Below are 17,858 nucleotides of genomic sequence, written 5' to 3'. Positions count from 1 at the left end.
CACGCTCACCGTAAGAACCCACACAGCTGAAGCAATGAGCATTGTCAGGATGAGGGAGAAAGGACAGGAGATGTGCTAACTTCATGGTCAGCCCCTGAGGCGGGACCCAAGGCCCCCACCCCAACACTGTTCTATGGCCACCCACCCAGATGTCTTCCCCTGAGGTTCTTACCTGCTTCTGGAAATTAACTTCAGGCAAACTGGGGCTCAACTGCGATGGGCAGGTTGTGGCCAGGGAGAAATAGGAAGGTGCAGCCCTGTGGAAACAGACACAGGTCGTGGGAGGAGCTGGGAGGAGCGCACGCCCCACGCTGAGGGATACAGGGCAGCTGGCGGGAACCTCGTGGTGATGAGCTCCGTGCAGTCCAGAAATACCAGTGTGTCTGGCCAGCCTGGGAACTTGCACCCACACCTCTGGGATAAGGTGCTGACTGCAGCTGTGCTCGCCTGTCATTTCCGGCCAAAGCAGGTCACCACACAGCCTCCCCACAACCCCCCGCCCCAGGTTAGTCACCGAGGCCGAGTGAGAGCAGTGCTGGGAGACGTCGAAGACCAGAGTGAATCACTCCGGGGCAGCTGACGGGCAAGTCCTGCATCTGCATGAGAAGGCGCCCCACCCTCCAAACAACCCGACCTACGAAGAGCCAGGCACAGGGACCTGGGCACTCTGCCCACTTTGTGCCCAGACGTGTACTGTGTGCGTGTGCCTGGGTGACATTGGGAGTTGTGTATGGAAACACAGACTTGTACACACACAGCACATTTGCAGATGATTGACAACCTGCTAGCCTGGCCACATGTCTGCTTGCCTCAAACACACCTCTTCCAGGAATCAGAGAACATTCTCTTCTCTTCTTTTGCCTGCCCCCCAACCTCATTCTTTGGGTTCTGCAACCTGGCAGGAGCAGGTGGAGGAGCAGGGGGCAGGGGGGTCTGGCCCACCCTTGTCAGCTCGGCCAACCCTCCGCGGTGGTGCAAGGACCTCAGAGCACCTGGTTTAAAGGTGGACTTTTGGCTCTCAGCCCCCAGTGAGGACAGATGTCTTTGGATAATTAAGAAACCGGTTCTGAGGGACCGAGAGGAGCTTTGCAACCCATCTGTCTTCAGCAATTTCTGCAAAGAAAGCTACTCACTCACACAAGGGGCCGAGGAAAACGTGTTTTCCTGAGAAATTGAGATTTCAAAAGCCTCCCCTACAGGGAGGTGCCGTTCTAGCCTCTGGGTCTCCGGTCGGCAGGGCCCTTCAGCCAGCGATGGCCCTGGGATGGGAGAGTGGTGACCTGCCACTGCTGCCCCCAACCCTCAGACTACCCTACGGGAAAGACATTTACAGCAATTAATTGCTCTTTTATTTCTCAAGACATCAAAGCACTGAAATACCAAGGATCCCTGGGGAACTTTCCACCCAAGTCCCCACATTCCTTCAAAAAGAGATGAAAAGAGACAACCTTCTCCCACTTCTGACAGGCTTTAATTTCTCCAGCTATCCCAACAGCCAATTAGCTTCCTACTGCCTACAGGGCTCGGACGGTCCAGGAAGCAGAGAGGCACCTTGGACTGATGACTTAAAGGAGACGGCGTCAAAGGGATGTGGTGGGCTCCTCGTGGAACCACCCAGGGCCTTACACCAGTTGTTCCATTTGCCACTTTATGATCAGGTCAATGTTCCCAATTTACAGAGGAGGAAACCAAGGCTCAAGGCTGCTGGGGCCCCAGAGCAGTGGAGACAGTGAGCACACCCCTGGGGCTGGACTGTTTCCGGTTCTGTTCTCTCACTGGTCAACTGTGCCACCTGAGGTCAGTCAGTCACTGGCCTCTGGGCCCTTCGTTTTGCCATTGGTCAAGAGGAAATCAGGGCCTCTACCATGTCTTCCCTCAGTGCACACACGAGATCTGGCCTGGCTTCACGAGCACAAGGCCTGGGCGCCAGCACAGGGCCTGCACTCAGAAGAGTCCTACTCTTGGTTTAATGCTCGGCTGTCACCGTCTTGCAATTCTTAATAATTTTTGAACAAGGGGCCCCAAATTGGGCCTCACAAATTATCTAGCTGGTCCAGAATGAGGGAAAGGATGTCAAGTGCTCTCAAACTGCCAAGAGCCCCGTAACCTTAAGTAGGTATGACATGGACTCCAGATGGATTTCTAAAATAAAACCTTTCTAGGTGTCCACAGCCCTGTGTCAGGCTCAGGGAGCAGGAGAGACAGAAGGGGGGCAGTGACACTGAGCCCGTCTTCCAAGAGGTAACCGAATGGCTGAGAAAGCACACTGCACAAGGCAAATGGAAAACAACACAAATAACACGTAACAAAAAGCCAAAAAGATATGCCAGGTTAAGACACAACACTTCCGAAGTGCCAGTGCCCGTAACACGCGGTGCCCAGCACCTCCCCATCAGCAGCTCAGAGGCAGGAGGAGATCCCAGTGTAGTAAGTGGCAGAGTAAGGGGATGTGCAAAGCTCTGTGACAACACAGAGGAGGGATACAGCTCCTGGGAGAAGACACTGGAGCTGGGTCTTAAAGGATGAACAGGAGTTTGCTGGTAGAGAAGACATGGAAGGGCACTGCAGGCACAGGGAACAGACATTCTCTGAACAATTACTGAGCATCTGTTTATTAAATGCCAGGCCCTGTGCTGGGCACTGAGGACACACAGGTGAGCTCAACCACCACAGTCTGCTTGTGACGGTGGTTCCCAGTGAGCAGGGGAGACAGATGTTAACCAAGTCATACTCAGGTAAACGCAGCCTCAGACACTGTGATAAATGACCAGAAGGGTGAGTGCAAGGTGCCTTTGGAGTGCAGCTGGGGATCTGACCTTGCCCTGGGGGCAGACACACTTCAGAGGACACACTCGAGGAAGAGGAGGAGCTGGGTTGGGGGTCACAGGCATGTAAAGGTCCTGAAGCAGGAAGAGCCTGGGCAGGGAAACTGGAGGAAGGTGTGGCTGAGGCTGGGGAGGCAGGTGAAGGAGCTGGAGGTGCTGGACTGCATGGGGCCCTGAGGGGGTGAGGAGAGGGTCAAGCGGGGGTGGGGGAGTGCGTCAAGAGACCACTGTGGCTGCAGCATGGAGGAGAGATGGGCAGAGCTGGAAGGCAAGTCCCCCTGCCAGGCCAGGTGAGAGCCGGGGCTCGGGCTGGGGGTGACGGAGAAGGGACGGCAAGGACAGGAGGGCATGGGACACTTCGGCAGGTGGAACTGCAGGATGGGAGTTGTGTCAGAGTCTGGACTGCTGCTGTGGCTGTGGGAAGAGGTGTGGGGAGGCATGACGTTGACAGCTGCCAGTGGAGGTGGAGGCACTGGGGACAGGCTGAACAGCGAGGACAGGACTCCACAGGCCACAGAGAAGCCCACGCTGGAACCAGAGCAGATTCCTCCTTCAGATGAAGTCGGTACCACCACGAAAATCCGCAAAGTGTTCTGAAGACAGAGTCTAAATGTGGTGACGGACCAGACCGGAGAAACTTCTGGGCACTTTTGGGAGACACTGTGCTGGATGGGGTGGTTGGGGAGCAGGGCACTTTGGGAAGGAGTGACGGGAGTGAGGGTGAAGAACTGATATCCTGGCAATGCCACTTACCAGCTGAGAAGCCTTAGGGGAAACACGCTTGTTCACTCAATCAACAAACACAAAGAGCACTCTCTGGGTACTGGGATACAGCGGTGCAAAGCAGTCAAAAGTCCCTAGGTACATTCCAGTGAGAGGGGAGAACAGACAAAGTGAAATAAACAAAGTGTAATCAATGGGTAGGTAATCTATAGGGAGGAGCAAGGGGACAGGGGCAAGGGGACAGGAGTGTGGAGTGGTCTGGTGAGGGGGTGTGCAGAGGAGGACCAGGAGAGCTGGACAGGGGCCCTGGGTGCAGCGGGAGGGAAGCGGGTGGCAGTGGGGGGGTAGGGAGCCCCTGTGAGGCTGGAGTGGAGGCGTGGCCTGATCTGACCTGGGTTTTAGCAGGGCCACCCTGACTCGGGGACAGCAGCAAGGAGGCCGTGGCAGGAGTCCAGGCAGATGGAGGGGCAGTGGCAGTGGCTGCAGTGGGTGCAGAGTGGACGTCAGGAGGACCCGCGGGTCTGGTGTGGGATGTGAGGAGAGGGGTGTGTGATGGGAATTCCCAGGTTTTCAGGCTGAGATACTGAAAGGGGGTTTCCTTTCAACAAGATGGGGGAGACACTAGCAGAGCAGTTTTGGGGAAAGACCAGGATTTGCTTAGAGCCCTTCCCATCTCTAGGCCTCAGTTTCCTTATCTGCATAATGGGGGTGACAATGGAACCCACCACAAGTGCTGGCTGTGAAATTAAATGAAAGAACATACAAAGAAAGCACCAGCAGAGTGCCTGGCACATGGCCCACGTGCAATAAATATTAGTTACAATTACTTATTATGATAAGATCAGGAGGCAACGTGGACAGTGTAAGTAAATGATATTTTTGTTACAGGATGGGGGTAAAGTTAAACAAACAATAAGAATTCAAAGGTTTAAAATATTCCAGCATTTCTTTTCCCTTCTTCCGTCCTAGTTTGCCCATCAGCCCTCAACTGAGTCAAAGGAATGATGAGGTGAAGGAATGAGAGGAGGGCTGGAGAGGGAAACAGGGCCCCCTCCCATGTTCTACCTGCTGCCCTTGGTGTCTCACTCTTGGCTCTGTTGACATTTTGCTTTGGTTTTTTTTCTTAAGTGGGGGTAGGAGGTAATTAGGTTTATTTATTTTTAGAGGAGGTACTGGAGATTGAACCCAGGACCTTGTGCATGCTCGGCATGCACTCTACCACTGAGCTCTACCCTCCCCCCACTGTTGACATTTGGGACTGGGTAATTCTCTGCTGTGGAGACTGTCCTGCACACTGCAGGATATTTAGCAGCACCCCTGGGCTCTCCCTGCCAGGTGCACTAGCACCTCCTCCTTCTCTGTGACAGCCAAGACCATTCCAGACATTGCCACATGTTCCCTGGGGGACAAAATCCCCTCCAGGTGAGAACACGGCTTAAAGAAACAGCTGACACACATTCTGCCTTGCTGTTGGCCAGACACCCAGACACTATTCTTTTAACCCTTTGTGTATGTGAATCTTTCAGTCTTCGAGACAAACATCCCTTGAAGGTTTTACAAATGAGGACATAGAAACACAGAGATTCTGCTCACCCAGCCAGTCCATCCTAGTCCGTTCTGGGGCAGGATTCGACCCCTGACAGTCTGGGCTCTTGCCTCTGTGCTACGCTGTCCTCCAGTATACAAGTAAAGAGACAAAAACGTGCTCAGAGCCAGGGAGAGGGAGGCAGGGCTGAGGCTGATCTGCAACCCTGGCTGCGAGTCCCACGCGGGACAGCACCTCCCCAGCGACATCACAACCGGGGCACCAGAGAACTTCCACCAGCTCCACTCTCAGTAATTAAGCTGCAACCTCCCAGACACTAGGGCCTCATGAGCAACTGTCTTAATTAATAAATTCCACATTGCAGCCTCCTCAGCCCAGAGCCAGGCTCGGCACTCTCGAACCTTACTCCACCAGCAGGAGCAAAACAGGTGTAGCGACGGCCGGGCGCGTCAGGGAGTTTGCAGGGCGCAGACCATTCTTAGGCGATGAGCTTGGGATAAGGAATTTGTCCTGCGGTCACCAACCCAGATTCCAACCTGTTCCAAAGCTCCTTCCTGCTCCGTGAGGCCAGTCGAAGTTGCAGAACAACAGTGATAATTACTGCTGTTGCTAGGGCATTTCTAAGGGCCAGGCACGATGTCAGACATGTTCAGCACATTGAGTCCTCACGACAAGCCTGCAAGGTAGGAATTATTCCCATTTTATAGGTGGGACAACCAAGGCTCAGAGAAGGTAAGTAACTGGCCCAAGGCCATGGAGCTAATACGTGACCGAGCCTGGATTTGAAAATTCATACTTTCTCTCCATCCTATCCGCCCCTCCTAGTCCAGAAGTTGATAGAAACACTAGCCATTTTAACTGAAATTAGAATGAAAATGTTCTTTATGGGGAAAAAACAAGCCAGAGCCCCAAACTATTGCCAATCAGAAAATGGAATAAGGCAGAATAAGACCTAAATACAGTGACTGGTTCTTGATGGGACCCAGAGAGCGGAGGGGAGGGAGGGAGTCATAAAGGGCATTGCTGGGCAACTGGAGAAAATGTGACAGGAGTAGCCAATAGATATCAGTACTGTATTAGTGTTTTTGTGTTGAGTGTGATGACTACACTGTGATTATGTTGGAAAATGTCCTGGTCCTTAAGAGATACAGGCTGAAGCATTTAAGGGTGAAATGTCTTAATGCTTGCAACTTATTCTCAAATGGTTCAGGACAAAAGGTATGTGTATGTGAGTGGGTCTGTGTGTGTGTGTGTGTGTGTGTGAGTATGTATGTGTATATGAGTGTATGCGTGTGTGTGTGCGTTTGGACAGAGACAGGGCAATGAGCAAATATGGCAAATGTTATTTAGCACCGGTGAATCAAGGCAAAGGGCGCAGGCGTGTTCACTGTACTATTTCAAACTTTCTGCAGATTTGAAATCAAAATTTAAAGCCAGGAAAACATTAAAAAGCCCCAGGGAAATGGGGGGCAGCAGCAGGAGAGGCTGCAGCTGTCTCCGAAGGCCCCGAGGCAGCCCTCGTCTGGGGGAGCGGCTAGGGAGCCCAGACACTGATGGGCCCTCCTCAGCCCTGGCGCAGGAGAGATTCTGGAACGCTCGACACTCCCCCTCCCAACACCTCCTCCCTCGGAGCTGCCACCTGCCCCTTCACAGTGACATGGCACATTCTGTTCCAGGCGTGAGCTGCCCTGATGAAGCCCCCTCGGTGAAGCTTCTTGAAGCATTAAAATCAAATCCACTTGACATCATTCAAAACAGCCCAACAACACGCAGAGCGCGGCCGCCCTACCCAGCTGTCCACACGACGGCTGCGGGAAAGGCATCAACACAGAAAACCGTGGTTAGGCTGGGAAGGAGGGTTTGGGGGTGCATCCTCCTTTTTGTGGCCTGACTCCCCCTCAGAGTGATCCCGTGGGCCGCTCGTGCGTGTGGCTCCCACCGGCGTGCCACGCAAACCAGTGGGCTCCAGGACAGGCACAACCCTGCCCTAGCCAGCCCTCCCCGGACCCGCACGGTGGACAGGAAGGGGCTCCCTCCTCGGCAGTCGTTCTCAGCCAGGGGCATCTGGCAGTGTCTGGGGACTTTTGATTGTCATAATTGGGAGGATGCTACTGGGTAGGGCCGGGGACAGTGCTAAGCATCCTACGAAGCACAGGACACCTCCCACCCCGGGACGGAGGGTGAGAAGCCCTGCTGGGTGGCACCTCAGTTACCAACTGCACCAGGCTCCTTCCACACCTCTGGGCCGTCACATCTCTGGTCCCTCAGCCTAGGACGTTCTTCTGTGCTCACTGTTCACTGTTCTGTCATTACCTTTCTGAAGCTTGTGTTTGCAAGCTCACCCAAATTTCCTCTGCTCGCAGTTCTGCCCTGACACTGCACTTGGGGGTCTGCGTATCTGTTTCCACCTCCAAACCGGAAGCTCTCTGAGGGCAGCCACAGGGTGGTTTACAAGGCCTTCGTAGGCCCTGGGCAGCTGTGTTCTCAGCACTCTAGCAAAACGGACCCACATCTCTCATTAAATAGAATTCTCATGTAACTCGTAAGAGCAGAGGGACCTGGAACTGTTTTTTCGGGTCTCCAACATTTTTGTGGACCCTTGAAAAGTTCGCAGACCGTGGGCTCTGTGCTGAGGAGCCCAGTAGATGGAACACTGCTGCCAGTCACACTGGAGCTCCACACGTGGTTAAGTGAATGAACGGATTTCGGATTCACCTGGGGACCATGAAAGACACCTCCAACCTCAGAACATCCTCACCTCAGAGACTCTAAGACGTCAAGGAACTGAAGGAGCCTGCACGTGTAGATTACAGTATGTTGATGTAACTGGACTGGTAAAAAGGGATCTGTTCAAAACTTTCAGTTTAAAAAAATTTTTTTTAGTGGGGAGGGTATAGCTCAGTGGTAGAGCACATGCCTAGCATGCGCAAGGGTCCTGGGTTCAATCCCCAGGACCTCCTCTAAATACAAATAAATAAATCTAATTACCTCCTCCCCCTACAAAATAAATTTTTTTTTATCCTGTGATTTTGGGTTGGTTGGTAGAAAAAGACCTCACTGTCTCTTTAAGTCCTGAATTAGGTAAACCTACCTTTTCACAGCTAAGCAAGAGCACCTGGCAGGCCTGCTCTGACAGCCCCTGTGGGTCAGCTAGAACAATGCAAACAGGAAGGGAACGCGGAGCAGGGGCAGAGAAGTTTCCGTGGCTGCACCAGGAGTCTCCTGGTCCCCGGCAAAGGCTCTGCAGCTCTGACCAAGGGACGTGCAGGTGGTGGCTTCATCTCCGCACAGTAGGGGGACAAGGACAGAAGGAAAGAAAGGCATCTTCTGACCTAATTTAAAAAGAGATTTTTTTTTCCTTCCCAGGGAGCAGCTGGAGCCCTGGAACCTGGCCAAGCCAGAGCCTGAGCCCTGAGGGCAGGAACCAGCAAGCCTACAAAATCCGGCTCCGGGTCTTCCTCCGATCCAGTCTGACCTTTGGCCTCTTGCAGGTTCCAAGGACCAGGTAACGCGGACTCCAGAGCTCATGTCTGTTTATGAGTGGATGCAAGTGGCAAAATCTGAGATGTCCCCAACATGCTGACAACCCCACCCCCACTTCAGGACAACTCCATTTGCATTGCTGGTCAGTCTTCTTAGGGATCAGCTGAAGTCAACTTTGGGCTGGAAGGACCAGTTCCAAGCCTAATCATCCCACGGAAGGAGTCTGGCCAGGTTTCACAGACCCTGGGTCACCTCCAGAGAAAGAGGCCAGAATGGAAATTTTAACCCATGGAGGCTCCATCCATCCCACTGCCCACAGCTATGTCAGCTCTTGCAGGGTCCTCATTTAAAATGCCCATTCAGTTGGGAAATTCTAAAGGATGGGGAAAAACGGACACAGTGCTATTTATTTCTCAGCTCCTGCGTAAGGTCCCTTCGCTCAGAGCCATTTGGACACGTCCACACCACCTTCATGCTGGAGCCTTGTTCTCAGAGGCAGGCCCAGGCAAGGCCAGCCCAGCCCTTCCCACGCCTAATGGCAGGCTGGCCTGCTCCAGAATCACCACCCTCTCCGGCTCCTATGCCTTTGCCCCCACTCTCCCTCCATCCCACTGAAGTCTCCTGTAATTGGTTCAATTAAATAAGCTTCCCGAACCAAGCTCTCCGGCATCCCCTCAGAACGGGGCCAGGAAGGCCCCCAGCTTCCTGTGGTGAGAATTAGGTCATTAAACCAATTGGGTCGCTGCAGGGCGAGGGCTCAGTGCCCCAGTCGCGCCTCCCGGCCTCCAGAGCCAGCCCCCTCCTCCCTGCCCAGCTCTGGAGATGGCCCCCCTCAGGATCCAGCTGACAGGCCCCAGGCCTGGCCTCCTGGGGGAACCTTCTCCCTATAAACGCTGAAGAAGATGAGTTTTAGGGTTGCTGCCCCCTCTTTGCTGTAGGCTTTCAGCATAGAGGTGTGTGCTAATTTGCATAACAATATAGCTACGTCTGTTTACCTCAAAAACATATCCAGACCATCACACTAAACTGCAAGGATTCATCACACCCTCGAACCACGTAAAGCCACACTGTTTGTTTGTTTGGATAACTGCTTCTGCTCTGTTACACAGGGCCGTGACCTTCCCTCTCCTTTCCCTCCAGCCACCTCAGGACAAAAAAGGAGGAAACCTCCCCCTAAGAGGCTGCTGAAGACTTAAGTTTCCTTCCTCCCTAAATGTTTAACAAGCTGATAATAAAAATAAAAAAATATCTCACACAAAGGCAACTCCAGAATCTACATGCGTTTATTCCATTAACTCGCTAGGGAAGTAGCTTGAAGATGAGAACTTCTGATGGGTCCAGTCTGACTGCAAGGACACCGAAGGCTGGAGGGGAGGGGAGAGATGATCAGGGAAACACACAGGCTCTGAGGAGCCGGGAAAACACAGCACCTTATGCGACAGGAATCCATCCAGGGTCACCTGCTCAGGGCCAGGGCAACAGTGGAAAAGCTCAGAAGAGCAGACAGAAGTTGACAGGAGGCCTCAGGGGCTTGTGTGAAGGTTCTCAGGGAAAAACTACCCCATCCCCACTGAGGGTAGGCACGTACACCCAGACCAGTGCAGGGAAGGAAAACTTTCCCCCTCTTTCCTTCCAGGGTCTTTAGCTGATCTAATAATTAAACTGATGTAAGACATTAACAGGAGAAAAATTAATTTGATTTTGTACATATGGGAGCCCCAAAGATATGAGGCTCAAAGAAGTGACCAAAGAAGGCAGCTTTTATACCTTCTAGGCAAAGAAATATTACATTTGTGAAGAACTGACCGAAGAAGTCTGGGCTAGGGGTAGTAAGTCACTGAGGGAGTAAGAAGTTCGTTTACACAGCCTTCTCAGCCTTGAATTCCCTGTCTCCGGTGATAAGGATGCCTTCTGCCCCGGGTACAGGGAGGGAACCTTGCACATGGGAGATTTATTTCCTGCTTTCAGGGAGACAAAGGACGGTCAGAGTGTCCTTCTTGCACTGGTTGTTTATCAAGTAACTTTATTTTTGTTTGTTTGATTTTTATTTCTTGAAATCTAGTCCGTTTCAATGTTGTGTCAATTTCTGGTGTACAGCATAATGTTTCAGTCATACATATACAAACATACATTCATTTTCATTTTCTCTTTCATTATAGGTTACTACAAGATATTGAATACAGCTCCCTGTGCTATCCAGAAGTAACTTGTTATTTTCAAGTAACTTTAATTCAAAATAATCAAGATGCCAAAGTGGTATATTTGGGGATGGCATATTCTGCTCCCACTCACTGGGCACGCCCAGATAACCCAGTTCAGGAGCCAAGTCTTCATCATCCATTTGTAATGACATCTTCCATTCCCAAAGCTATGAAACCATTAGTCACCAAGTCACAGAGAGGGAGCAGAAGCTTCCAGCAAAACTGGCCTGCAAGCACTCCCCTGGCAAAATGACTCCCAGTTTCACAGGCTAGCTACTCACCCAAGGCTGTCATATTTCATAAAATGAAATCCAACATTCTTTTTACAAGCCCATATCCACAAAATACAATCAGAACCCCACCTCCTGCAAAAACTCTCAGCTGAGAGGAAAAACCTTATATCCAGGTTCACTGAGAGAGAGGCTATACTATACGTTAGCTTGGTGGTATTCCTGAGGATTTAAAATGCCTTGCAAATTTACGTGGAGCACATGATGCAATGTTAAAACAAAAAATACAATGCACACTAGTTCTTACCTGCTTCTAGAAAAGTCATGTAAGTCTGCCAGAAAGATACTCAGTCAAAAAACTTCCAAGTCCAAAAAAGAATAACTCACCCAAAAAAGAATTCAAAGAAAAACAGACGACTGCGTACTGTAAAGGGAAAAGAAACCAGAAATCCAGGACAATAACCCAGGAGGGCCAGGCAAAGCCAAGGGGGCTGCAACCCAAATAAATTCCAGATGGAACAAACTTATTGTTGCTTTTTCCTCCTCACCTTTTCATTCTGACAATTTTTAGAGCCACAGAAAAACTGAAAGAAGAGTGCAAGGAACACCCCAATACCCTTCCCCTAGAGTCACCAATGGATAACATTTTGCCACATTTGTCCCCTGCATCCCCAGGCTGTAGGGAGATGGAGGTGCGGATGCTGCTTCTTTCCCTGAGCCATCTGAACGCAAGTTGCAAACACCCGATACTTTGCTAAACGTCTCTCAGTTTATCTCCCATCTCCTAAAGCCATGTTCTGACATGACCACAATACTATTCTCACCCCCAAGGAATTTACTACTGACCCAGTAGTGTTCTCATATACAGCCTGTATCCAGATTTCCCCAGCCGCGTCCCTCGCTTCAGCCTTTACCGGTTTTTAATCCAGGATCTAATCAAAGATCTCAACCCCATCTGGTTCCCACACTTTTTCCTTTCCCTTAGCCTAGAATGGTTCACCAGCTTTTCTTTCTCTATCATGACATTAACATTTTTTTAGAGTCCAGGACCACCGTCTACTTGTCCAGTTTTCCTTAGAATTGGAAAGGGTAAACATTTTGGCAAGAAACCATCATAGCTGGCAATGTCAAAGTCCCACCGGAGGCACACAATACCAGGTTGTCCCACTTCTGGTATGTCGGATTTGTGTATCACTCAGTTATGGACCAAAATTTTAAATGTGTAAAGCAGAGAATTAAGTATATGAAAAGAAAACAGTGGGAAGAGGAAATAATATGAAATGAAGCCTAGAAGTTATAAAATAAAAGATTTAGAAATCTGATTATAGAAAAACCAAAACTCTCTGCATGGAAAAAACAATATAATAAAAAAAAAAAATCACAAACTGTAGAAATATGTGTAACATATATCAGTCATAGGACAAACTTCCTTAATATGTAAAGGACACCTGTAGATCAATAAGAAAGACTGGCAACCCAAGAAAGAAATGGGCAAACAGTATCACAGATTGCTCTTAAAGATACGAAATGATGCTCTATTTCCTCATAAGGAAATGCAAATTAAATTTATAATGATATACCAAATCTCACCTATCAGATTAGCAACAAATCAAAAAGTTTGACAACTTCTGCCAAGGTATGAAGGGAACAGGTACTCTTGTGCAATTTTAGTGGGTGTATAAAATGTTACCATCTCCATGGAGGGCAATTTGGCAATACTAAAAATTTAAGCAGATGCCTTTGCTCTAGTAATCCAGACTATAGGAACTTATCCTATAGATACACTTATACAAATGCACAAAGATATATGCAGAAGAATATATTTCTTGTTAATAGTAATAAAAGAAAAGTCATATGCTCAGCAACAGGGGATTGATTAAAAAATAATTAAAGTATAACCAATCAAAAGAATGCCATGGAACCAACAAAATGAGCGAGGTGGTTCTCAAGGAGCTTAGCAACTTAACCTCTCTGCCTCAGTTTACTCATCTGCAAACTGTACACAATTATCACTGCTCAGTACTTAGTTGTGAGGAATAAATACACTAATATAAGTAAAGCACTTTAACAATACCCAGGACACAGAGAGTGCTCAAGAGCTAATAGCCAAATGATGACAATGATGATGGTGGTGGCGGTGGTGGTGGTGGTGGTGGAGGAATGGAATGAGTTCCAGTATTTACTGTGAAATGAAAAAAGTAAGGTCGGGAACACTGTGTGTTACAGTGTGAAAAAAAATAGTGCGTGTCAGGCGTGTGTGTGGTCAGCATGTGCGCCATGCACTCGTACGTGTGCAGGAGGTCTCTGGTTAAGATGCACAGGACATCCACTAACAGACGTCTTTTTCGGGGTGTCTCTTTCAGAGAGGCAGGGAGACTTCGTTTCCAATTAGCCTTTTGAGTTGTGTACTGTGTATATACTACCTACTGCAAAATAACCAAATGGTATTTTTTTTCTTAAAGGAAGTGCAATGGCGTCAGAAGATGAAAACAAAAGAAAGATCCTCCTCCAGGAGGTCCAGCCAGTCCAGCGCCGTGGCTGATGTTGAGCATTCAACTCTGCCATCATCGCTCACGGGGCTGGGAGGCAGGAAGTGAGGGTGGACAGCCGCACCCAGAGCAGACGGAAAGTGATGGGCACCTGCTGCCTCTCAGGTGGCGGCAGCAGCTTCCCCGGGAGGGATGGAGGCCTGCACCTGCGCTGGCTGACTCCACTCCACCACGCCCCACCACAAGCTCCGGAAGGCTGTCTGTGCAGGAAAGTAGAGCTAGGGCCCTGGAGAGACGCCCCCACAGCCACTTTGTTCTCCTAAAAATCACCAGCACCCCCCAGCCTCCTGCAACTCCAGCGATCAGCCGTGGAGCTCACGGTCAGGTACAGCACTCACACGGGTCTGTGGACCTGACCTTGGCGGTTTCTCTACCACCTTCTGCTCTCCCCTTTGTAAGTAAGACTGGATCATTCAGGGGCTCAGAACTATCACAAGTCACCATTTAAAAATCTCCAGATCATGTGGGCAGTACTCACAGCCTCACAAATTTAGATCATCTTCCTCTACCCCTCACCCCCGCACCCACATGAGAAGCAAAACTATAAATGGAAAATCATTCAAAGGCCCTCTACTTGGAGAGAATGGAAGAAACCTAGAGGGTCCGAAACACATTTTAGTTCATATTTCTGCAGCAGAACATTCTTCGAGGGCAAGGGTCAGGACGGACCTGCCAGAAGCCAGGGCTGCCTGGGGCAGGAGGCTGTGAGGCCTTGGTTGGGGTAGGGAGGTCAACACTAACCCACCTCCTTGGAAACTGGGCTCCTGGTTTGCCAGGTAATTTAGCAGGAAGAACAAGGGTGGGGCCCACTCTGTGAAAGGTGTTTGAATTCAAAACGGACCCTGACCCCTGAAGAAAGCCCGCCTCAGAAACCAGGACTGCAGAACGACCAGGCGGTAACTTCATCTGTTTGGGGTTGTTACTTAGTTCAGGGACACGGACCACAGGATTCCAGCAGCAGGAAACATGTGGGTTGGAGACTCAGGAGATACTCAGGCCTGAAAAAACCTTAATTGGAACTCGTCTCCAAAAGCCTCCCACCCAGCTGTCCACGTGGGAGGGGATATGGAAGTGGGTCACCTTCTCCCTGTGGGCCCCAACCACACCTGAAGAAGTCCAGGGGCACTGAGTGACCCGGTCTCCTCGCAAGGCCAGCCATTTCCTTCTGATCAGATGCTGGATGACTCTGAGGCCCTCCTCTCGGAAGGGGCAGCTGACCAGCACCAGGAAGGCAGTGACAGGGGCTGGGTGAAAGTAACATCGCCCGGGACTGAACCACCATCCTGGCACCCTCCGCTCACTCTGAATGAGGGCAGGAGCCTCTGCCAGCCCTCTGGCCCTCCACCCCAGCCCCAGCTGGAGAGAGAGCGGAAGAACACTGTGTGCTTTTGCAGGAACCGCTGGGCCTCCCTGACCGCACTCTTTGAAGGGATCCCGAGGCTCGGGGCTGGGGCTTTCCAGATGGACACATCGGCCCCACTGGTACCTGCCCTGGGTGGACATTAGACTTGGGGAAGAAAGATCCCTCCCCCCGCCCGGCTCTGCATGTACTGACCCCAAACGGGGCTCTCAGACACAGGCGTCCCTGGCATCGTGCCGGAGAGCACTGATGCCCGCAGCCCCGCAGCCCGCCTGCCGCCATATGCCTGCTTTCCAATGTTGGCAGACGGAGACCTGTCAGGCACGAAGACAATTCTGGAGAGACTAGGTCTGATGGTCATTTCAAAAGAAAGGCACTGGATTGGTGGCATAACGTCAAAAAACTTTGGAACGAGCTCGGTGCCATGATCATTTCTCCCTGACTTGAACTTCAGTAACAAAGGGTTAAGGCTTTAAACGGAAACGTAGTTCTCACTAACCATGACTGCCAAGGTGCTAACCGCTTCCACAGAGGCCCACACCAAGTGCAGCTTTTGTTAAGTGTGACACACGAGGCTCTAATCTACCAAGTCTTCCCTGGCTCTTCTGGGAAGCCAAGCACAGCCCTCCACCTTAATGTCCACCCAGGGCAGGCACCTGTGGGGCCCATGTGTACAACTGGAAATTATATCCTGACTCTCCCCCTGAGAGTTCAAAACACTCACCAACATGTTCTTTCTTTATTCACATGACTCCAACTAGATAATAAGCCTCTTGGCCCTAGACTGTAAGTTTTGGATAGGGAAGAATTATTTTTACCCTGCTGACCACAGTATTCCCAGTGCCTACTATGGGGCCTAAATCATAATAAAAGCTCAGCAAATACTTGTCAATTGAATCAATGAGTCCTTAGAAGGAAGGAGGAAAGGAAGGATGAACGGGAGACAGCCATCACTTCTTGGCATCTCCATGTCCTTGGCTTATATAGTACAGAGACATTACAGACAGGTGAGAAGCCAAGCCCCGCAAGCCCCTTCTCTGCCCTGCCATCGGCGGTCCTCAGTCCTCCTGTGGTGCACAGCTTACACGCCTGCTTACACGAGTCTGGTACAGCATGAATACAAAAAACAGAGAAAGCATTCGTGACCCTCAATCCTTAAGAAACTCTGAAGGAAGAAAACAATGTCTTGGTCCAGCTCTGGCCACTATGGAAGGACACCTTTCCCTCCGGGGACTACTGTCTTCCCCTTCTAACAAGGCTTGGTGGAGGATCAGGGCATAATAGGGCTTTAATAACTGAGTACAACAGCAGCTGGGGCTCAGTGCCCTTTCATAAAAGAAGTTCAAAAGCACTTTGGCTCAGACATCATAATGCCCCTGGGAGCTATGAAGGCACAAGTATCATTATCCCCATTTACAGTTGGGGAAAGGAAGGCCAAGGAAGGCCGACTGGCTTGCCCAAGGTCAGATGAGACAGGGAAAGGGCGTAGGATTCAAACTCTTCACAGCAGCCAGTGAGCTAACTGGCCACCCTCACAACGTCACCCACGCTGAGCTTAAGGGGTATGTTTTTTTCTTCTCTATTGTTCCTGCTGAAAAGCAACACTGGGTGCTTAGAGCTCGCATGTGGGAGCCTGGGTTTGATTCTTGGCTCCGTTCCTAACTAGCTTGACCTCAAACAAGTTACTTAACCTTTCCAGGGCTCAGCTTCTGGATATGTAAAATGATAATAATGGTACTTATCTCAGAAACTACAGTGAAGATTAAACAAGACAATATATGTAAAATGCCATTATCATTCATTTTCTCATTTTCTAAATGAGTACCTATTACTCTCATAATAAAAAAAAAAAGTTACATGAGAAAAAGGTTGTACCCACTCCAGGTTTAGTTTTTACAAGGCTACAGGTGACATATGACTAACAAGCATTTCAGATTCTGCCAATGAAGTACAGCAGGACCCTGAGGGTTACTTGTAGCACGGAAGTCCTATTTGATGCCCAGTCTCCAGGTCAGCAGAGCAAGTGGCATCACGAACACTGACAGACAAGGGGATGCCTGAGTGAGGATCTGAAAAGCTAGCCAACTGCACCCAGTCTCAGGAGGCCGACTCCGGATTCCTGGTGAGCTGAACTCCTAAACTTGAAATGCAGTTTCCCTCAGTGCTCTGCTGAACTTCCCAACTTCGCTCAGCCCAGACTAAAGACAGCCAATGCTTTCTAGGTACCACTGTACCTAGGTCAAGTGACATACAGGAGTATAGATCAAATAATCAAACAGGAAAATAGGAGATGTTCCGAGGCGACAGCGTGGCCTGGTGACACTCAGCAGGAGACTGGAAGAGAAGTGGGGATGGGGTGGGGTGGAGGGAAAGCTGCCCAGTCGATCTTGGTGCACCTCCAGAAAAGACACAGTGACATGCATGTGTGTGGGTGTCCTTGATGCATTTAAAAACAGCAGCAAAACTCCAAGGTCATGCCAGAGTCACAACCATGATTGAAAGCTTTACATTATGCAGAGAGAAGCCGAAACCTCAGGACATGCCACTGCATAAGACAGGCTGCTAAGAGCTGGTGATACTCATTCATTCAATTCAAGAAACATTTAGCAAGTACCTACACACTCAGGGGGGAAAGACAGCTTGATGGAATCTGCAGGACCCAAAGACACACACCTGGATCTTCGTTAACCTAGAAGATGGCTCCCACATCTTCTGGGCACCTAGGCCAGAGCAATGAGAAACCTGTGGTAATAAACTCAACACTGCTGGCCTCCAAAAGCCTTCCCAGGACAAGGAGAGCCCACTCACTGCTCTTCCTCCTAGGATGGACCCCCAGAAAAAGTTCCCACATGGTGACTTCCCGCTGCTCAGAACTGAAGGGGAAAATCTAAACCCCTCACCGTGGCCATGGACCCAACTCCTGCCAGCTCCTCACTCGCCA

At 50.3% G+C, this 17,858-nt stretch overlaps 1 protein-coding gene across 3 annotated transcripts in view; it reads right to left on the bottom strand.

The window, feature by feature from the left end:
- Window positions 1-17,858, bottom strand: part of CTNNBIP1 (catenin beta interacting protein 1) — a 44,299-nt gene that overhangs the window by 22,791 nt on the left and 3,650 nt on the right. For 2 of the 3 annotated variants that reach the window (XM_074377465.1, XM_074377466.1), the window contains exon 2: window positions 173-257. The exons of the other annotated variant lie outside the window; for it this stretch is intronic. The gene's annotated coding sequence lies outside the window, so the exon portion shown is untranslated. The remainder of the gene's footprint in view (window positions 1-172; window positions 258-17,858) is intronic. 3 annotated transcript variants of the gene reach the window in all.

This window comes from Camelus bactrianus, chromosome 13 (genome assembly GCF_048773025.1).
Source record: "Camelus bactrianus isolate YW-2024 breed Bactrian camel chromosome 13, ASM4877302v1, whole genome shotgun sequence".
NCBI lineage: Eukaryota > Metazoa > Chordata > Mammalia > Artiodactyla > Camelidae > Camelus > Camelus bactrianus.
This window is presented reverse-complemented; position numbering and strand designations above follow the sequence as displayed.